Source organism: Solanum verrucosum, unplaced genomic scaffold (assembly GCF_900185275.1).
Source record: "Solanum verrucosum unplaced genomic scaffold, falcon-dt-bn FXZP01000268.1, whole genome shotgun sequence".
In the NCBI taxonomy this organism is placed as follows: Eukaryota; Viridiplantae; Streptophyta; class Magnoliopsida; order Solanales; family Solanaceae; genus Solanum; species Solanum verrucosum.
In genome coordinates this window covers 5,099,509-5,122,380 of record NW_026019957.1, presented here as the reverse complement: position 1 = coordinate 5,122,380, position 22,872 = coordinate 5,099,509, and positions in this window count along the sequence as shown.

The window sequence follows — 22,872 nt, the reverse complement described above, 5'->3', positions numbered from 1 at the left end:
CCGTTCAACCCAATAAGCTCGATATACTAAAACATCCTGCATCTTATATAGGTCGGGGAACGTGAGAGTAATGAATATTTTCACTGAATTTGGTTACTGGTGCGGAGGCCAGATATCCATACCAATTATCAGTACCAACTAGAGACACAAACCTTCTCGTCCTGTCGTAAAAACTGTCAATATGATTTGTGATACTAAAGCATATGTCATCCATATTTTTACGCTAGTGAATATGTTCCATTGCCCACATTTGTAAAAGAAGATTGCAACCTTCAAAGAAATTTGCTTCCCCTCTTTTACATTTCCCAAAAGCTCGAAATATTTCTACTAAAATCATAGGAACTAGAGTGAGTTCTTCGCCATTAACACCTTCAAAAAGTACACGAGCCACAAAACATATGCAGGTGCTAATATGACCATTTTCTCGTGGAAACACTAAAGTCCCTAGTAAAGCCACAGTAAATGCGATAGGACGTCTGGCTTGCCAGTGAACATAATTGCAATAGAATTCTTTCCTGAACACTTTGTAACTATCCGAGCGTCCATACCTTTCATATAAGTAATCAAGAGAAACCCAATTATGTTCGAAGCATCGAAGTTTCTTTTTATTTGTCAGTCCTAAGTAGCGAAGAAATTTCTTCCCTGATTGACTGTGTGGAATAATTTGACCTCTTCCTCAATACTTCAAACTGGTGAAATAACAGATTTCCTCCAATGTAGGTGTCGCACCCCATTTTTCCTAAAATGGGTTTTGGTGCACGACCTAACAACTCTTTTGGGTTTTTGAGTTGGATTGAAGAGTTGTCACCTAACGAATTAAGGCGCGTCAAGGCACCTATCTAACCTAATTAAATCTAACTTAAGGTCAACGAACCAGAGATCAGGGTAAAGGTTCAAGTTACCTCAAAGGGAAGGTGTTAGGCATCCCTCGAGGTCCACAAATGTGGGTCCCGGCCGTATCTTATGCAATTTATGTAGGGGTTACAAGTAGCAATTAAGGTCACCTCATTTATTTATTTAATCAATTAAGCATATCAAACTAAGAGATAACATAATACTAAACAATTAAGGCCACTTTAGTTATTTTAATTAATTAGTTAAGCATGCAGGACTAAGTGATGTAACAAACAATAAATAAACATTTAAACAAATAATAAAGAGAGGAGCGAGGAGACAGAAGTTGCACAATTAGATAGGCGAATCAATTTTTTATTTTTTTTATTAAACTACCCCAAATAATTATAATTATTATAAACATATAAAAGGGAGAAGGGAAGGGAGACTCTGAAGGACATTACGGATCAACACTCGACTTTATTTCGATGGGCTTCTTGTAGGAATAGACAAAACCAAGGTTTGTCATTAAGACCGAGTCGATGTCATCATCTCCGTAGGGCCCAAACTACCCACCACCACATGTTTTTCTCTTCTAAAAAGGTGCCTAGCGTCCCCGCTTAAGGTCCAAGAGGCATTGGACGGCTAACAGGAAGGTTTTAGACCAAAATAAAGATTTCTAATAGGCCCACCTAGACACCAAGTCAAACAATTTGGACGAACATTTAGCACATAGGGTCTTATATTGGCCTCTCAATTTTAATATTCACGCTGACAAACACAAGTCATGTGAAAGGATTAATGCTAAGTTTGTGAGCATACAAACGGGCATTAACAAAATAATTATTTAGTAAAGTAGGAGCAGAAAATTGTTACCAGTGCAGAAAAGACCCCTTTTTTAGACTGAATTTTAAAGATGGCAAAAAAATATTACAGAATGCAGATTTTAGGGTTCAACTGATTTTTTAAAGGGGGTAGAAACTAATGACATAACAAATTTTTAATTAATTTGATTTTAAAATAGTAGAGAAGTGACCAGACATGCCGGAGCATTTAAAACAGTAGCAGATTTAATCAGGGCATAGGATTTGAATCGAATTTTAACATGCTTGATCTATTTGACTGGCAAGAAAATAATTTGTTGCAGGAATCATTTAACAATGAGCAGAAAGTATACAAAATATTTATTTCAATTATTTAACATGCTGAAACTGATTATAACAGGCTAATTTAATTAATTTGATTAATGTAATTTTTGAACAAAGAATAAAACTAGATTTACAACCTATAGGCATGATCTCTACACCCAAATGACATATTTAAAGATATGTAACTCCTATGGACATGGTATCTAAGTGATTAAAATGTCACACATTTTCCATACTTCTTATAGGCATGATTACTAATCAATTTGCATGTTAGAAAATATTTAACCATAAGCCTTAATATATGAGAAATGAGTTAACATGACATTAATATGCAACCCACATAGACGTGATTTATTTTGTAGATAATGTATTAGATTATTTATTAAAACGCTGATTTTTGTAACCCAAATATGCCCTTAAATGAGTTACCAAAATTAGTTATTACATCCTAAACAAAATCTCAAAACAAACTAACATGCTAAAAGTTTATTAAGAGAATAACGAGTCAAAATTTATGCAACATTAGATCGTATATGCATGGAATCTAATTTTTTATTTCTAAACAAATACTTACTACACTTTCTCGCATAGGGTGCACTTATTACACCCGTTGATGTTACATGAGACAAAATACAAGCCAATGGTTGATTTTAGACGATAATGATATATTTGCATGCTTCAAGTAATTTACACATAGGTAGATTTATAGCAATCACGCGTAATAAAATGAAATAAATAAGTAAAACAGTTAGCACGTAATTCACCTCCCCCCCTTAAGCGATCCCCTAAGAATATTTATATATATAGTGTTAGAGTTACACAACCGAACAAAAGGGAATAAATAACGACATAATACATCTCTAAAATAAAATATTAAACAGTGACAGTTTCGTTCGAAATCCCGTGCCTAGGCGACTCTTCAATGTCTTGAACTTTAAGTTCAAAACCTGTTAAACATAATAATACCAAACATAAGATCATAGCATAATAATAACTATATAGAAACATAACAAATATTCACAACAAACACACGAATTTCAAACGAGTCATAGAATACATAAGATCACACATTAACAAGGAAGGGATAAGGAAACTAACCCGGATGCTTCCTTTTATTTATTTTTGAACACATAACAACATTTATAATAAAATAATGCAAGACAAAATTTAAACTAATGAAGAAGAGCTAACCAATTATGCAGAAAGTTTATCAGCAATGAAGACCCAATCTGATTCGATGTTAGACCCGAACACAGTAAAAACCAGGTAGATAGAAGCTTTAATGTTTATCGAAAAAAACTTTTTAAGCAGAGAGTAATATGATTTTTTTTTAAAGTGTTCTAGTCTGTGAGCAAAGATGTCCGGCTGTAAAAGTGTCTGAGTAATATCAGAAAAAATGTAGAGGTGTTCAACCGTCTCCAACTATGACAGAAGGGCCTTGATTATATACTAGGTGAGAGGGCATATCACTAAAGAAAAATAAATAATTTTTGAAATCAAATAAATTATTGTTTTCCCTTATTCAAAGTGAGTAAAATCAGTCCAAATTTTCCTAAATTAGTCACACAATTATTACCAAATAAGAATCAAGTAAGAAATCGATCAAATTGTTATAATTTATTTTTACCAAATCAAAAATAATACTAAACTAACCTCTAATTAAGGTAAGGATACAATCAATGAAAACATATATATACGGGAAGAACATAATAAGGTAAGGGGAGTAATAAATATGCACTAATTAGAATATTAATTTATTTAAATTACCATAAATATGACAAGTAAGAATCAGTCAAGACAACTATTAAGGAAAGGAGAGATCAATTTAGCATTATCAATTAATATAAAGTAAGAGTCAACACTGAAGATTTAAGGGAAGAAAAATACACGCCTTTAGACTTACCATAGTTAGACGAGTACGGAAGCTAACAGAGATTTCATATGGAAACTGTGCACAAATAATTTGATGGTCATATTGAATATTGACTAAATAAGTAATCAACAAAGGTTATAAAGGTCACCAAACAAAATTATTAAATGAATACTTATTAAGGCATCTATTATGGAGGAATTACAAAGACTAGTCAGCAAGATGGAGAATACGATCGAAAGCAATTACATATTACCAATATTAAACTCCAAAATCAATTAGATTAATTGTCAAAACAATCTACCCTATCAGTTTGTTCTAAATTCAAGATCAACATGGTGTAAAATCAATCAAGGGATTGGAGATCAGCTAGCAATTAATTCTCAAATATTAACAGGCAGATTTTTAAAAACCAACTTACGCAATAAATTTGTGAACCTCGAAACAATAGCAGATTATATCACATATAGGTTCAGTGAACTATCAACTCAATATTTTACGCATACAGAGCAATTGCATACATTATTTAAACATCATAAGCACAGTAATAAGAAATTATACGATGAATCACGGAGGATTGAACAAATGGAGTAATAATAACTATAGAGAACTATACCGGAGACAGATCTGTTGAGATCTGTCTTCAAACCGGCTCGGATCTCGAACTTCGCCGGAGAAGAGAGGAGCAAATGTGGTGCTTGTTGTTGTCTGGTCCTCGCGGAGGCTCTCTGATCGGAGCTGATGTTGTTTGTTATTTTCACCGGCGTCGCTGGCCTCACATGGTTGTTGGTGTTGGAGAAGAGAGGAGAAGAGCGGCTTGCTGATTGGAGCTGTTTCTCGCGGGTGCTGCTACTTCGACGGTCTGCTCGGTGGGTGCTTGTTGTTGTTGTTCTTCCCGCCTGCTCGCCTGAAAAAGAGAAGAGAAGATAGGGGAAAACAGAAGGCGGAGGGGAGAGAGAAAGCTCTCGTCGGCGATCGATGATCTCACCGTAGGAGAAACGTGAGAAGAGAGAGGGGTGGCGACTGCTAATTTTTGGAGGAGGAGAATGAATAATGATTTAGGGTTTTAATTCTTTTGATATAAAATAGGAAGGTTAAAGAGATTCGATCTGAACCGTAGGATTAGTTTCGATGAGCGGCTAGGATTTAACTTAAATGATGGATGGATGAGATTAAAAGGTGAAATCTTAAAATCAAATTAGATTGAGAATTGGAATGGCCAAATTTGTAATAAAATCGGCTAGAATTGAAATGAAAGGATGGCTATAATTGAAATAAAATTGAAATTGAGATGGCTAAAATTGAAACAAATTAGAATAGAATAGGCTAACATTTAATGATTTTGAGGGAATTTAAAGAAATGCTATCCAATTGAAATACTACAAAATACTATAGTTAAAATTACTTAAATTTAAAAAAACATTTGAATTATTTTAATAGTATCTACTATCATTTTTATAAACTATGCATACCAAATATATAATTTTTTAGACAAAATCGATTAAAATTTTAAATTCAACATATTTTTAAAAATACGTGTTTAATCGAATAGCATTTTCAAAATTGCTAAAGGTCGATCAAAATTGGGTATCAACAACTGCCCCTTGGTTGCTTGAGAATAAAGGATGAATTGTCGAGCAACCAACGTTGACTTAGTAGCCGATTTTGTCCGACAGACGAAAGTTGAAAAAGGGTACGATCGAGACTTTGGTATTAAATCGCCTACATATCTCTGGTTATACGAGATTCAGGTCGTGTGTAGTTCTAGACTCAGAAGCAGACGAAACTCCTAAGAATTGAAAGAGCGGTACAGTATTCGAACGGAAGCGATATAGGCTTGAATAGATAAGATTAGAGTAGCGAGAAAGGAATGACAGAGAGATTTTTGGTTTAAGAGCGAAGGATCCGATGAAGAGGAGGTAATATGAGTAGCCAAGGATTAAATGAAAAAACGGTAATACGAGTAGCAAAGAATTTTGATCGAGTCTTTGTTGTAATAGATGTAAGCACGATAATTGTAGCCGAGAAGGAGATTGATCTCGCCTGCAAAATGTTAGTCTTTGCAAATCTGTAGCTTATAATATTATTAGAGCAAATATATCAAACAAACGATAAAGGTAAACATGATGCAATTTCCCATATCGACAATGATGTTTGCCATAAGACTATGAGAATGATGTCTTAGGCTATGGTGTCTAGGGTCATGATACGCAGAAATTTATATCCTCACGTCATGAAAATGTTGTTTGCGGGCAATGAAAAATGATGCACTTAGACTATGACACCTTCGGATCATGATAAGTAGAAAGTAAATCTTTAAGCCATGATATGATGTCTGCAGGCCATGAAAAATGATGTCTTTAGACCATGACACCTTAGGAGTATAAATAATGAGTAAAGAAAGCATATCTGTAATTTGGGCATCTGTTGATACTTGTAGCTTGATTGGAATTTATTCGGACATATGCAATTCTCGGGCACAATGCAATCTCGGGCACATGCAATTCGGGCACAATGCAATCTTCGGGCACAAATGCAAATCGGGCACATGCAGTCTTCGGGCACAATGCAATCTCGGGCACATGCAATGAAGTAATTCTCGGGCACAATGCAATAATGCAATCCTCGGGCATATGCAATTTTCGGGCACAATGCAGTCTCGGGCACATGCAATTCTCGGGCACAATGTAGTCTCGGGCACAATGCAATATCGGGCACATTACAATCTTCGGGCACATGCAATGATGTAATTCTCGGGCACATGCAATCCGGGTACATGCAATGATGCAATTCTCGAGCATATGCAATATCGGGCACAATGCAATAATGCAATCCTCGGGCACATGTAATTTTTGGGCACGATGCAATCTCGAACATAATGCAATTTTAGGCTCAATGCAAAGCTCGAGCAAAATGCAGTCTCGGGCACAATGCAATCTCGAGCTCAAATCAATATCGGGCACATGCACAATAGTCGATTGAGGCTATAAAATATCTTGAATTTTTGCCTTGTTGGAAGGGTCGAGTGTCATTTGTTGACAATTCTCGAGTTCAGAATATTGTAGCTTGACCTTCCGTCCTAGTAAGGAGAGGTTGTCGTTGAATGGCGATTTGTCCGGCTTGATATGGAGTAGTTTGATCCTTTTGTCTGATTGGAAGGGTAGGGTACCATTGATCGACGATTGTCGGGCTTAAAATAATTTGGTCCTTCATCCTGTCGGGAGGATAGTATGCCATTTGACTGGTGATTTAGGCTCAGTATAGAGTAGCTTGGTCCTTTCCATTGTTCGAAGGTCAATGTGCCATTCGTTGGTGATTTTCGAGCTCTGAATAATGTAGCTTGATCACTCTTTCTATTGAAAGGACGAAATGCCATTGATTAGCGATTTGTCGGATATATCGACACATTGATCCTTCAAGTGGTGTTGAAGTTGCTTTTTGTATATGTACCTGTCTTTTCTGCATTCAAAGAAAAATAATTAGTTAACGGAGAGGTTGATCTGTATCCCTGATTCGGCATAATATGCTCCTATGCCTGCTCGTATATCCTTTGAAACGTTGTCGAAAATTTTGAGGCCATCCTCAAAATTTTCTGCCCCAGTGTAGAATTTCTGCTATTCTGATTTTGGATGTAGATTGTAGCTTGATTGTTGTGAATTTTTGAGATCCTCTCAAAATACTGTCCCAGTCTTGATTTGCAACAAAAATATGTTTTTGAAGGAATTTTTGAAGCCCTTTCAGAAATTCTGCCCCAGTTATTGATTCGCAAGAAGAAATGCTTTTGAAGGAGTTTTTGAGTTTCTCTCAAAAATTCTGCCCCAGTATCGAGATTTTGCAAGAAGAATGCTCTTTTATGAAATTTTTGAGATCCTCTCAAAAATTCTGCCACAGTTACTAATTTGCGCAAAGAAATGCTTTTGTTGGAATTTTGAGTTCCCTGCAGAAAATTCTACTTCAGTATCATCACTTGTAAGAAAATGTCCTTCTGATGGAATTTTTGAGACCTGCTCAAAAATTTTGCCCCAGTTAACAGTCAAAAGGGAAAATGGAATTTTTTTTATGATAAGATCGAACTCCATATGAGCGCCTACGTATCCCCTCTTAAACGGATATCAGGTCTGACGTAGTTCCAAATACAAGAGCATAAGACATTAAACAGAGCATTCTTAAGCAATGCTGATATGATAGATTTTGACCAGCTTTATTGCCCATACGCCAATTATGGGTACTTTCCTTGCCTGAATATAGAAAACTTGAACTTTCAATAGCGCAAGCCTTATTGGAAACTGCTTCGAATGAGCTTCGACAAGTTCACTATTGGGGTTCCACTGCCGCGAAGTTCTCCAAGCATATGATCTTAGTATCAATCAATTGTAAAATTTTGTCTTTCAGATCACAACATTCTTCTATGGTATGTCCTTTCATCCCTGAGTGATAAGCACAAACCTTAGAAGGTTCAACCCACCTTGCACGTGTATTCATCCTTATTTCACTGATAGGAGCGATGTGACCAGCAAGCCTGAACATTTCATTGAATTGATCTATAGGCTCAGTCAAAGGAGTGTGAATTTTGATGAGCCTTTTCTCAACATTGAATAGATTTTTGCGAATATGTTTTTGAGTGAGGGTTTTGACATTATGAACATGATAAGTAGGCTTTTGATATGGTAGAGGAAGCTTTTGGGATGGAGGCATTTGATATGGAGGAATTTGAAATGGTATGAGTGGCGCACAATACCAAGGGACTTGGTGTAGAGGTGTTTGATATTGAGGAGCCTGTAAGGGAGGACTCGGCAGACGCGGAGTAAGATATGGAGGTCTGGAGCATAATCATGATGTTGAGGAAGATATGGGTAATTTGAAAAATGGGTGTTCCTTGGAGGCATTTGAATAGAGCTTGGTTGATTTTGAAAAGTGGGGTAAGTTGGTGGAGGATGAGAAGTAGGGTGAGTGTGTGGAGAATTATCTTGGAAAGTGGCTTGACTTGTGACATGCGGCTTATCTATGTTTGTCTCCAGAGTGGGATGACAGAGAATAACAACTTCGCCCACCTGCGCATATCACATCTTTTCTTCTAGTTCCCTTATTTTTTTCCAGGCTTGAGACCAACTCATCTGAAGGATGCTTCTTTTCAATAGTCTTACTCATAACCTTCTCATTAGTCGATTTCCTTTTCCCTTTGTGGTTCTCATTTAGAAGAGAAGGAAGAGCATACTTTGATTGTGTACGGCAAACCATGGTCTACAAATCAACCATTGGGGAAGGGTGAAATAAAAGTAAAATCAAGAGAAGACCCAAGTTAGAGCGTTGCATTAATTGAGATAACAAACGCATTGCTTTAAGATAAACACCCTAAATGCAAGGAGCCTCGTTGAGCCAGAGGTACGCCTAAAACGACATATAAGTGATGTACAATAATTAATTCAAGCCTTATTTGCCAATTTGGAGTTTAGATTAAGGGAAATAAACAAACTTTATTTATTATAAAATTCGAACAATACATAATAATTGGAAAACAAAAAACTGAAATAAACTAAGGGAAAGGGGGTAACAAATGGGAAAGTCATCCTAAATTCTGAAAATCTTGAAGATATCGATTCCAAGAGCTTGGCGCCAATTGACTTCTTGTATAGGGACTGACTTCATGCTCGATCTTCAACACGTTGCGCGCCCATATGTTTTCCCTCATCTGTGAGCCCATAGTATCATTCTCCACTCAATTTTCTGTTTTTAACCTCTTTTATGATCCATATGTAATACTCACGTGTGCATAAGGTCTGTCGTGCACCCATAGGAATGGTCATCACCCGCTCCCATCTTCGAAGTATATTATGGACTTGTGGTTTATCTAATCCAAATTCATACTTAAACTGCTCCATGTCAGACCGGAGTGGTATTACTTGAGTTCGCCCAAATTGGTGAGTACTCGAAGAGGAGTGTATGGTGGAACGCCCTTTAAGCCAATAAGCTCAATGAAGTATCGGTCATCGCCTCTTACTATTGCATAAGGGGTGGACAACCAATGGAGCTTCCATTGGATGTGGCGACTCTCGAGCTCTGTCAAAAATATCTGCCAGTCCACAAATCTTACAAGGGCGGTGAAAGCTACCATTCTTTTTGGATGATTATCAATCTTATTGCCATAACCAAGAAAGATATCTACCGCGTCAGAGTGTATGTAGAAGTGTTCAATAGCCCATAATTGCAACAAAATGTTGCATCCCTCAAAAAACATTCGACCATCGACGCATGCCTGACAGACTCCTCATTATTTCCGCCAAAATCATAGGTACTAAGGTTTTCCTAGGTTCGCCCTCTCTTTGGACCAAATCTCGAACCACATAACCCAAACGTGTATCAATCATTCCCCTTATCTTAGGAAAAACCAGGGATCCTAATAGGGCAATGTCAAAGGCATTTAGACGATATGTTTCCCATTTCTCGACGGAGCACTCAAACTCATCAATAAAATAGTAATAACTATCCACTCGGCCAAAACGTGAATATAGAAAGTCGAAATGCATCCACCCCAGGTCTAAAGAAGGTAAGGTTGGATTTGACTTCATTCCGAGACTTTGTAAGAACTCCCTTGATGATGGCTTATATAGTACTATCAATTCACACTCGTGGTATGGCATGTCAATGAAACCACTTATCTCCTCAATTGTTGGTGCCAAGTCAAAATCCACAAATTTGAAGACCATCCTCACAGGGTCCCAAAATTCCAACAAGACCCAAATCAGGTGAGGGTTTGGTATGACAAATATGAGGTAGGTAAGACTACCCAACAACTGACGAATCTCTCTTTTGCGATTTCTCTTAATATCAATCTATTAGTTCCTTAGCTTGAAGTTTACCTCTACGACCATTTACGAATTTGGGGAGTTGAAAGTGGTCATGACTCTGCAAACAAAACAACAAATGACTTCTAAACTCCATGTTGGCAAATTTGGCTTAATTTAATTATTATGACCACATTGACACGTAATTATGTAATTTGTCTAAAGGGTGTTGGGGCCTCTTAGACGATAATGTGGCTAGTAATCATGCGGATTGACACCAAGGGTCAAACCACCTAGGGCTTATGCAACATGTATGACTTTAGCAAATTTTCTAAGAGTTGGCTTAACAAGGACTTGAAAGGGATTCTATGCGAGAGGGCTCGTGGTTTCCCGGTAGTAAAACTATTTGTTCCGTCCACGCATATGTCGACTCTCTATAATTGAGTGTTTGAAGAGAATTGGAGTAGTTGTGAGAGGTGCAAAGGCACAACATCACGGTAACAAAAAAAAAAGGTCCCAATTGGGGGAAGTATGAGCAGAATGTCAGTTATCAAAGTAGTAGCATTTAACACTTAGATGGAAAACAGTAACACATAAACAGTTTATGAAAAGCGGTAAGTAAGCAAGTAAATAAATAAATGCATAAATAAAACAACATTGTGAATAATCAAGCAAATAAGGAAAATGACATGGGATTAAACATGGAAATACTCAAATAAGGGGAAAGGGTGAAACATTGAAATAAACACAAAAGGAACAGGGAAAGGAGTGGAACATGAAAAATATGCAATAAATAAGGAAACAAATGATAACTAAACATGGTAATCCACTAAACAAATAATGAAATAACCAGATAAAGTAAACCCCACATAAATCAAATGAAACACATAAAGGTTAGAACCTAATATCCCCAGCAAAGTCGTCATTCTGTCGCGCTCCATTTTTCGCAAAATGGGTTTTGGTGCACGACCTAACAACTCTTTTTGGCTTTTGGATTGGATTGAAGAGTCGCCACCTAACGAATTAAGGCGCGTCAGGGCACCTATCTAACCTAATTAAATCTAACTTCAGGTTAACGAACCAGAGATCAGGGTAAGGGTTCAAGTTACCTCGAAGGGAAGGTGTTAGGCATCCCTCGAGGTCCACAAATGTGGGTCCCGGTCGTATCTCATGCAATTTATGTAGGGGTTACAAGTAGCAATTAAGGTCATCTCATTTATTTATTTAATCAATTAAGCATGTCAAACTAAGTGATAACATAATACTAAATAATTAAGGCCACTTTAGTTATTTTAATTAATTAGTTAAGCATGCAGAACTAAGTGATGTAACAAACAATAAATAAACATTTAAACAATTAATAAAGAGAGGAGCGAGGAGACAGAAGTTGCACAATTAGATAGGCGAATCAATTTTTTATTTTTTTTTATTAAACTACCCCAAATAATTATAATTATTATAAACATATAAAAGGGAGAAGGGAAGGGAGACTCTGAAGGACATTACGGATCAACACTCGACTTTATTTCGATGGGCTTCTCGTAGGAATAGACAAAACCAAGGTTTGTCATTAAGACCGAGTCGATGTCATCATCTCCGTAGGGCCTAAACTACCCACCACCACATGTTTTTCTCTTCTAAAAAGGTGCCTAGCGTCCCCGCTTAAGGTCCAAGAGGCATTGGACGGCTAACAGGAAGGTTTTAGACCAAAATAAAGATTTCTAATAGGCCCACCTAGACACCAAGTCAAACAATTTGGACGAACATTTAGCACATAGAGTCTTATATTGGCCTCTCAATTTTAATATTCACGCTGACAAACACAAGTCATGTGAAAGGATTAATGCTAAGTTTGTGAGCATACAAACGGGCATTAACAAAATAATTATTTAGTAAAGTAGGAGCAGAAAATTGTTACCAGTGCAGAAAAGACCCCTTTTTTAGACTGAATTTTAAAGATGGCAAAAAAATATTACAGAATGCAGATTTTAGGGTTCAACTGATTTTTTAAGGGGGGTAGAAACTAATGACATAACAGATTTTTAATTAATTTGATTTTAAAATAGTAGATAAGTGACCAGACATGCCGGAGCATTTAAAACAGTAGCAGATTTAATCAGGGCATAGGATTTGAATCGAATTTTAACATGCTTGATCTATTTGACTGGCAAGAAAATAATTTGTTACAGGAATCATTTAACAATGAGCAGAAAGTATACAAAATATTTATTTCAATTATTTAACATGCTGAAACTGATTATAACAGGCTAATTTAATTAATTTGATTAATGTAATTTTTGAACAAAGAATAAAACCAGATTTACAACCTATAGGCATGATCTCTACACCCAAATGACATATTTAAAGATATGTAACTCCTATGGACATGGTATCTAAGTGATTAAAATGTCACACATTTTCCATACTTTTTATAGGCAGGATTACTAATCAATTTGCATGTTAGAAAATATTTAACCATAAGCCTTAATATATGAGAAATAAGTTAACAAGACTTTAATATGCAACACATATAGACGTGATTTATTTTGTAGATAATGTATTAGATTATTTATTAAAACGCTGATTTTTGTAACCCAAAATATGCCCTTAAATGAGTTACCAAAATTAGTTATTACATCCTAAACAAAATCTCAAAACAAACTAACACGCTAAAAGTTTATTAAGAGAACAATGAGTCAGAATTTATGCAACATTAGATCGTATATGCATGGAATCTAATTTTTTATTTCTAAACAAATATTTACTACACTTTCTCTCATAGGGAGCACTTATTACACCCATTGATGTTACATGAGACAAAATACAAGTCAATGGTTGATTTTAGACGATTCTGATATATTTGCATGCTTCAAGTAATTTACACATAGGTAGATTTATAGCAATCACGCATAATAAAATGAAATAAATAAGTAAAACAGTTAGCACATAATTCCCCTCCCCCCTTAGGCAATTGCATACATCATTTAAACATCGTAAGCACAGTAATAAGAAATTATACGATGAATCACAGAGGATTGAACAGATGGAGTATTAATAACTATAGAAAACTATACCGGAGACAGATCTGTTGAGATCTGTCTTCAAACCGGCTCGGATCTCAAACTTCGTCAGAGAAGAGAGGAGCAGATGTGGTGCTTGTTGTTGTTCGGTCCTCGCGGTGGCTCTCTAGTCGAAGTTGCTGCTGTTTGTTATTTTCACCGGCGTCGCTGGCCTCACATGGTTGTTGGTGTTGGAGAAAAGAGGAGAAGAGGGGCTCGCCGATCGGAGCGATTATTGCTGCTTCGACGGTCTACTCAGCGGCTGCTTGTTGTTGTTGTTCTCCCCGACTGCTCACTTGAAAAAGAGAAGAGCAGATAGGGGAGAACAGAAGCCGGAGGGGAGAGAGGAAGCTCTCGCCGGCGATGGATGATTTCGTCGGAGGAGCAATGTCAGAAGAGAGAGGGGCGGCGACTGCTGATTTTTGGAGGAGGAAAATGAACAATGATTTAGTGTTTTAATTCTTTTGATATAAAATAGGAAGGTTAAAGATATTCTATTTGAACCGTATGATTAGTTTAGATGAGCGGCTATGATTTAACTTAAATGATGGGCGGATGAGATTAAAAGGTGAAATCTTAAAATCAAATTAGATTGAGAATTGAAATGACCCAATTTGTAATAAAATTAGCTAGAATTGAAATGAAATGATGGCTATAATTGAAATAAAATGAAATTGAGGTGGCTAAAATTGAAAGAAACTAGAATAGAATAGGCTAACATTTAAATGATTTTGGGCAATTTAAAGAAATGCTATCCAATTTAAATACTACAAAATACTATAGTTCAAATTACTTAAATTTAAAAAAATATTTGAATTATTTCGAGTTATACTAATAATTTTAAAATATTTTAATAGTATCTACAATAATTTTTATAAAGTATGCATACTAAATATATAATATTTTAGGCAAAATAGATTAAAATTTTAAATTCAACATATTTTTAAAAATACATGTTTAATCGAATAGCATTTCCAAAATTGCTAAATGTCGGTCAAAATTGGGTGTCAACAGTAGGTATTAGTTCAAAGTCTTTGAACACGTACACAACACAGTCTGGATTCCAAAACTGAATCAATACTCTAATCACGTGTTTGTTCGGGTTAACCCTGAATAACATAGTGAGGCACCCCAACCTTTTAGCAATTGCTAGTTTTTCACTTGGAGTGAAATTTTCCCACCAGGTCTTCAATTTGCGCGGAAAACTCTCGACCATCCTAATTTTGGCCTATTGGGGACTGAATCCATCCTAAAAAAAACAAAAAAAAAAACAAGAATGAACACATAATTTCTAAACTCACTGTGTCAAAATTAAGCTTGGATCCGTTTATCATTATCACGTTACACAAAATATGTTTGTTGGTCATTGGGTTATGAAATCCGTCCACATAAAAGTGAATTTCTTAAATGTGAAATCGATACCCGGGATCAATCTACCTAAGGTGTATGCATGCATGACTTAAATTGAGAGGTGGTTTAACTCTATCTTATGTTTACTAAGATTTGGCTTACTAGACAGAAGATTCTCGAGCGGACAACTCGAGCGAGGAGGCTATGCGGTCACACGAAAAAAAGATTCGGACATCCCGCGCATATGCCAACTCTCCTATTTTTTGAGCTTCTTAATTTAAACAAGACAAAATAATTACCAAGACTTATTCATTACTTAAAATAGAGAACTAATTATACAAAATTATAAAATTCACTAATTCAAAGAAATAAATGCGTAATTATGATAAACATTATTTTTAGGCTATTTATTAAATATTTATATAAAAGACGAAAATTATATAAACCAATATGTAAAATTATATAATTATTTCTGAAAAATACTAACCAAAACTAAATAGAAAGAGATTTTAAAATATACTAACAAACTCTCCTAATTTTTTTTAAAATTTTGAAAGAAATTTGCGGGTGCACAAAACTCACATCGCGTGTACGTGTGATTGTGTGAATCTTTCAGAATTGAAGGAAGTATGAACGAAATGACAGTTCATAAAGCAGTAACAAATATACTATTTATGAAAAACAATAACAAATAAGCAGTTTATATCACATAAGCATTAAAATAAACCATTATACATGTAAAATAAGCAAATGGATAAGCATATGTGAAAAACCTTAATAATTAATCCAAGTCTGTTATGGTTAGAATATATTAAATCCCAGCGGAGTCGCCATTTTTGTTATGCAGTAATTTAACTATTTTTAGAAAAATCACTTTTTAAAATGTTCTAAGTATAAAATAATTTGAGAAAAATACTTAGAAAAGAATCGCCACTTAATTTTTTAAAGAAATTAAGAAAACTTAATTTAAAAAGATTTTAACAGATAAACATTTACAAATTTAGAGAAAATGGATATGAGATTTTCATTTACACTTCAAAAAGGTTTTTAAAGCATTTGAAGTATTCGCTAAGATGCGGTTATTCTACGACTTAGATTAAATATATTTTGAATATTTTTAGAAAAATAATTAAAAAAATAATTTACAACTCAATTAACTTTGAGAAAATAATTAAATAATGAACATTTTTTATTTTTGAAAAGGGAAACCTTATTTAAAGTATCTGAAATTAAATACAAGTGATTAGGATTTTAACTAAATTAATTAGAAATTATATGAATCATTTTAGAAAACCATTTTAAATTAATGAAAAAAAAAAGTAAAAAGGTTCGGTCTTAATATATTTAATAAAAAGTATAAGAGTTGATAAAAAAATGATTTATATTAAAATAAACTAACATAAAGAATGTGGTCCGTCTTTTGGGAATTTAATTAAATTAAACCAAATTAAATAAAAGGATTAGAGTTAAACAAATCAAATAAATAAATGCAATCAAATAAGTAAAGAGGTAATGGACTTGGGCCCATGTTAGCCTTTTCAGGCTGTTGATATTGTTGAATCATTTTGGGCTTTGGCCCAATTCTTAAATTCATGAGTTTAGCCCCCTTTTACTGTGTATATTCACTGTATACACTTGGTCTAAATCAGTGTATATCAGCATGTATATCAACCCTTTCCCTGGATTTTTTCTTCCGAAAGCTGCATATTTGCTTTCCTTTCAACTTTTGTTGGATCGACGAGGCAAACTTAAACCCGAGAATATGCAAAGAGGGAGTCCAAAACGGACTCGAATGGAGTTCAAAATGAACTCGAACAAGGAGGTTCATGCACAAAAGGAGATAAAAGTTAATGACTGATCAAGATAAGACTTTACCAACATTAAACAATTTTATTTGGATGTAACAACAATCTTCTCATTTGATAATAAATAAACACGCTCGTATTATTTATAATAGTACACATGTATTCTTAGCAAAATAAGCAACTAGTAGTTCTAAAGAAAACATGAATACTAACAATTAAAATTAATTTCATTAACATGAAGTGATAAAGTACCAATAATAAGACTAATGACCATTACTATTGTTGAAACAAACCTAAACCAACAAGATATGTCCAGGAGATAAAATTGACCAAAACAGTGAGAAAATACAAATAAAAATACTATCATTATATAAGTTATTGCGACGATAAACAACTAATATATATATATATATATATATATATATATATATAAAGACATCACTATTCTTGCATTGTATCATACCCAAACTATACCAAATTGCACATAAGCAGCAAAGAATACTAGATATGAGCATTGAAATGATACTAGTCTACCAACCAAAATGCTGACTTGACTTTAATGAAAGAAAATGGCATATTAAATAATTATGAGAGACATTTAGTGTCATTTGGATTCAAACAAACTTGACAACGTCTTAGATACATAAGCTTAAACCTACAAGCTAAAACAATATTTTATTCAACATGTTTAAAGTTACTAGAAGAGCTCAAGTGCTAAACGTGATTATAACTCTTAGTGAAGAAAACTAGGACTAGAAATCATCATTAGGATTAAACTAAAATAAATAATCAAAGAACGGAAAAGATAATACCTTCTTCAGGATAGCAAATTAGGACGACAAGCTTGACCACGAGGAGTTTTCACCATTGTTACCCGTTTCCGATGAGCTCCAGAGTGCAAAAAAAAAGCTTCGAATTTTAGGATAAAAACTGAAAGTTGCTCTCTTTTAGATGATGAATCCTTGGGGATTTTTAATGTGCTTTTTTTTTTGTCCCTCCTCTCCAAATGGCATTAATACCATGTATTTATAGCAAAAATAAACGCTTGAATTCAAATAGTCGTTTGAGCGGGAGATGAGAGATTGATTGAAAATAATGGAGGAAAAAACGAGTAAGAGAAGAACATGCCCTCCAAAAATCCGGATTCGATGTGATATCTTTGGATTAGGTTTGGGTGAGATTTTATCTAAGCCAAAGTCAACAAATCTAACCCAAAGTCTACAATCTTTGAAATTTAGAGGGAGGCACTTTCAATGGTGAAGAAATTAGGGTTCTTGGTATTGACTTTTGTGCTTTGGAGAAAGAAGGGGAGAGGGGTGTGTCTTTGGTTGGAAAAGAATAAAAAGAAAGGAACGTGGGAGAGTATGCAATTATATGAATATTTGCAGATGTGCAAGAATTAAAAGGATGACCCATTATATTTAAATTTGATCATTTAGTTTCTATTCTAATCAAATTAGATTAAAATATGACCAAGCTGAATCAAATAACTAATTCGGCCAAAATTAAAATAAGATGAATAATTATCGATTAATTATTTGAGCTTCTTAATTTAAACAAGACAAAATAATTATCAAGACTTATTCATTACTTAAAATAGAGAACTAATTATACAAAATTATAAAATTCACTAATTCAAAGAAATAAATGTGTAATTATGATAAACATTATTTTAGGCTAATTATTAAATATTTATATAAAAGACGAAAATTATATAAACCAACATGTATAATTATATAATTATTTTTGAAAAATACTAACCAAAACTAAATAGAAAGAGATTTTAAAATATATATTTTTTAGGATTTTTCAAAGACGATTATTTCAAATTGTTTGAAATTGAAGAAGCTCGATAGTTAACTCGAATTGCATAGGGTCAAAATTGGGTGTCAACAAGGACACTGATGTCCTAAAAGTATAATGAAGGGTATACTCATACCATTTGCGATAGTTTAAGGGCATATTTATTATTTTTCGCATTTAATATATTTTTATGAATTATACGAGTAATATATTGAGTTTAGTTGGATGATCACGAATTTTTGAAACCCAAATTTTACACATATTTGTCTCTGAAGGTATGATCATGAACTTCTAATGAAAACTGATGTAGTACGTATAAATGGTTATAGTCAACTCCTAAAAGAGATTGTGACTTGTTATAAACATTGTAAATACTTGTCCATTATTGAAAGTGAATGTGTCAAGATGTGATAAAATTATGGTTAAGGACATATTCACATATAACTGGATAATTATCACATCTCAAATATATGAGAGATTTGAGAGGAAAAAATGGTATCAGAGCAGTACTGTAGCGACCCTAAAAATAGATAGGTGAAATTAGAGTCTAACGTATGAATTTTTAAAGTTTAAGCATAAATTGGAGTTATGAAATTTTCCAAAAAAAAAATTGGACTTTGCCTTAGTTTTATTTGGTAGGTCCATGTAGGCAAGGGGCGTTTTCGTAAATATTAATTTTAGTTAAATTAAGAAGTGGGTATATTTTATTTTATTTCTAATAACTATATATGGTATTAAAACTTTTAAAAAGGGTATTGTTCTAATTCATCTTTCAAAAAATGGGTTCTCTCTAGAAACCATTGAAGGTCAAGGTCAAGTTGGAGCTAGGGTTGAAGATTTCGAGTTCTTTCTTCTTCAATTTTCGTGGGTTTTCAACTTAGAGGTATGGTGACCCTTGATCCTTGATCAATCTTTCTTTCAAGGAGTCCAATCAAAAGAGTTTCAAAAAAAAAATGTTTCAAAGAACAAAAATCTCAAATTCTAATCTAAGCATGGGTTCATTGGCAAAACGTTTTCTAGCCATTATATTGATGAATTAATGTTTGATTAATGTTTTTAAGATGATTTCACATGGAATTCCTTGAAGAACCCATGATTTCCCTAAACTCCTAAATTTGCTTATGAAGTGGGTCTTTTTCTATAAATTCAAAGTTGATGGAATTAGGTGTAAAGTGAATTGTATTGATATCTCTTGGGTTGTTTAATGTTTATTCATGATTAATTGTTAATAAGGGTGGTAAGCCTTATGGGTGAAATATTGGTGATTGTTTGGATTTTGGTGATTTTGGCTATGACTTTGGATTATGGTAAGAAAGCTTGAACTCTCTTTATTGAATTGATTGTTGTTGGTAGGTTGAATCCACCTTTGGTGGAAGTGTTATATCGTATTCTTGTGTGGTATTATTGTGAATTGTAGCCATGAAGGCATTGGTGAAGTTGTTGTATAATGTTGGAATATCGTATTATTGTAAATTGAGGCCATGAAGGGCATTATATGAGTGCTATTATAGTGTTGTATTATTATACACATATGAAACTATATGTAAAGTTTGTGTGAAGCTATAATGTGAAGATGTTCTAATGATATTAATGTGATATTGTATAAAGTGTTAGTATGCTAATGAGAAAGCATGTTTCTCTTGAAATGATGATATGTGGTGATGATGGACTATGATGAGTCTTTGTAAGATGATGTTGTAGCTCATATGCTAGACTTGAGTATCTTGTCTTATGTCATGAAAGCTTGATCTTATATATGAATGTTTGGTTGGGCAATGACTTAGTAATGGAGCTCTTCCTATAAATGCTAAAAGAGGAATTCTAGGCCAAGACTTGAATTGGTAGACTTAAGCATAGTGCCTTTTCATGAGTCTAGTTTTCCTAAGTAAATGTATAACCTTGAAGGATGGGCCTTAGGGTGATGTTCCCTTCTTGAGTGAAATGATAGACTTAGAGATGGATGGAGCCAGAACGGCATGAGAATCCTTATCTAAGAAAGTCAAATGAGCTATCCCTATGAACCTAGATTGGCTATGACTAAGAAATGGGGTCTTTCTTGGGAAGAGGTACTATGAGTTGGTTGAACTAGAAAAGGAACCCTCTCTAGTACATATGTGATTGAATACTCTATGGAAACCAAGGCTAAGCACCGAGTAGATGTGGTTAGGATGGTGGCCTAGTTGAGCATGAGATTAGGCACAATGAACATCCTTGGACATCTCTTAAACCATGTGCCAACATGGGTTGCTTTTAGTTCTGCCCTTGGCAAGTAGAACAACCTCCACGGAGTAGGATAGACTCAGGATTCCATACCTTGCTAGTGTGGTCTATGTCGGTTAAGGCCTATTTCCATCATATGGGATGTGCACTCTAGTATTGGATAGGTTCTACAACGTGTAGGTAGTAGTATGAGATGCTATCTACACATGACACGAGTAGGCTTAAAAGATGCTAAAGTGAGTTCTCTAAGCCTTAGGGCTATTATGTGATTATCCCCTATATGCTTGTGTGTCTCTTAAATGGTTTTATAAAGAATGTTGACTTAGTATGTTATAATGTAATGAAAAAAAAAAACTTGTCTATGGTAACTCTTAGGAACACTTAGGTGTATATGAAGGGGTTGTATGGGCGGTCACTTCATTATTCATTTAAGTGTGGCTTAGGGTGACTTGAGATAGAGACTTAGATGGTAAGGAAGGAATTACTTTGCTATCTTGTTTAAGTATTATATGCTTGTGTTAATTGAGTTGTAAGTGATGTGAATATGGTCTTATTTGTGAATGGTGACTTGAAATGTGGGTTTATGCTTGTGGTTGTAAAGGTTTGTTAAAGAAGGTCTTAAAAGCATTTTATTCCTTGTAAATGTCTATGGTGCACGTTTTCTTGCATGGTCATCATACTTAGTACTTAATTGTGCTAATTCCATATTTCTCTATTTTCTACAAGTGTAGGTTCCGGAAAGTGAGCGGGTTCTATAGTAAGCTTGGAACTTGAAGTTTTTCCAAGATCTTGTGGTATGTCCTCATATGTCGAGGACAAGACTTTTCTATTCTGGTTTTATGATAAGGTTCTTGTAATAGACTTAATAGACTTCTTTTGATTGTAAAGGGTCGTGTCCCTAGTATGTTTTCACGTTTATGTCTAAGATGGCTAAGAGATTTAGTATTCCGCTTGTGTACTTTTGAATGATGTTTTTAAAAGTGACCTTTGAGTCTTATGGGATTTTATTTAAAGAGTTTTTAATTTCGCACTATTTTACATATCTAATGTGATAAATGCTAAGGGCTTGTATGAGACCTCCAAGAGGTCGAATACGCATGTTACGACTTGGGGATGCTCTCGGGTCGTGACAAGTACAATGTATTTTCTTTCATTTTTGAAAAAAAAGGTATTAATGCAGGTTAGTTGCCCTAGTTTTGCATCATTTTTTTTTTAAAAAAGGTATGATTATCTTTGACTGTACATTTTTCACTGATCTTTTAAACATTTTGAATTATCAATTATTGTGATTTATAATACTTTTTACATAGTTTACAAATGTATAAATTTCATTTCAAAAAAATTGAAGATTTCATGCGCAAATTTCCGATCAAACTTAAACTGTTTGACTTTCGAAAAATGAAAAGTGTCACATAAATTGGAACAGAGGGAGTAATTCTTTTTATTTAGTTTCTTTGTACTGTTAATCAATCTTTGGTTCTCCTTATGTATTTCAATATGATCAATGCAATATACAAACTGCAAGTTTTTGCAAAATCCTTCTGCCTTACTAGGGTCAAGTGAGATATCTCCTTATTGCTGGAGCATTTCATTGCCCTGGTCTCTTGAGGCTATGCCTAAGGCTCTTTCTCAACGTGATCGTTCTGAATGTAAATATGATGAAGGCTCTTCTAGTGATGGAGATGGTTAACAAGTGGAATAACCACTCTTTCTTGAGAAATTGGATGAAATAACATCGTGATTCGTGGATAAGTTTTTAACTATATTTTTGAACTGTTGTGTTATAGTTGGTACTTGTTTTTACAAATTTGATATTGTTATGAGTAAGTGTGTTATTTGTTGAATGTCTTAATTGATGTTTTGGTTGGAGATTGTTGGTGTTAGTTGAAGATTGTTTGATGTTGTAGTGTTGTATTATAGTGTTGAACCTCACTAAACAAATAAAGGATTTTGCAGCAATTATTTTGTATCAATAATATAATTACAGCTATATTATATTTA